General features: G+C 44.4%; 1 non-coding gene across 1 annotated transcript; it reads right to left on the bottom strand.

The window, feature by feature from the left end:
- Positions 1-630: 630 nt before the first annotated feature.
- Positions 631-702, bottom strand: TRNAC-GCA. Its single transcript has one exon. It is a non-coding gene; the product is annotated as a tRNA-Cys (tRNA).
- Positions 703-718: the final 16 nt, after the last annotated feature.

Raw genomic sequence — 718 nt, 5'->3', positions numbered from 1 at the left:
GTGTTCACCCTTGGCTAGATCATCCTTTTGTCTTAGGGCATTGTGACTCTATGAATATTTCAACCAGGGCCATGAGCACCATCACAACAGGATTAACTTTACAAAAGTCCACCTCTGTAGTGGATTGTAATATCATCTGCCCAGCATAATATTCCTTTCCCCTTTCTTCTTGTAACCAAACCTCCCTTCCTATAGGAAACTCATTCCAAAAAATTTAAGTGAGACCACCATCTCATGATCATCTGCCCCCACCATATCACCTGAGTTGGTATGTAAACCGGAATCACCATGCTTTCCTTGAAACTAACACAACAGTGTAAATCAACTATATGTCAATTTTAAAAATATTAAATGAGGGGACTCCCCCCCCCAAAAAAAAAGGTCCTGGGATGGGTGCTATCAATGAATGTGAAGAAAAATAAGGCAGTAAATACCTCCACTCCACAGACTGACAGTCCACTGAGGGAGAGAGGTATTTACTCAAATAAACCAAAGCAGAGTCTGATAAATGAAAGTGAAGTCATTTAGTCTTGTCCGACTCTTTGCAGGTCACCTATCAGGCTCCTCCGTCCATGGGATTTTCCGAGCAAGAATGCTGGAGTGGATTGCCATTTCCTTCTCCAGGGGATCTTCCCTACCCAGGAGTCGAACCTGGGTCTCCCGCATTGCAGGCAGACGCTTTACCGTCTGAGCCACCAGGGAAGCCCCAAAAAACTGG

This window comes from Bison bison, unplaced genomic scaffold (assembly GCF_000754665.1).
Source record: "Bison bison bison isolate TAMUID 2011002044 unplaced genomic scaffold, Bison_UMD1.0 scf7180017847634, whole genome shotgun sequence".
NCBI classification, from domain to species: domain Eukaryota; kingdom Metazoa; phylum Chordata; class Mammalia; order Artiodactyla; family Bovidae; genus Bison; species Bison bison.
This window is presented reverse-complemented; position numbering and strand designations above follow the sequence as displayed.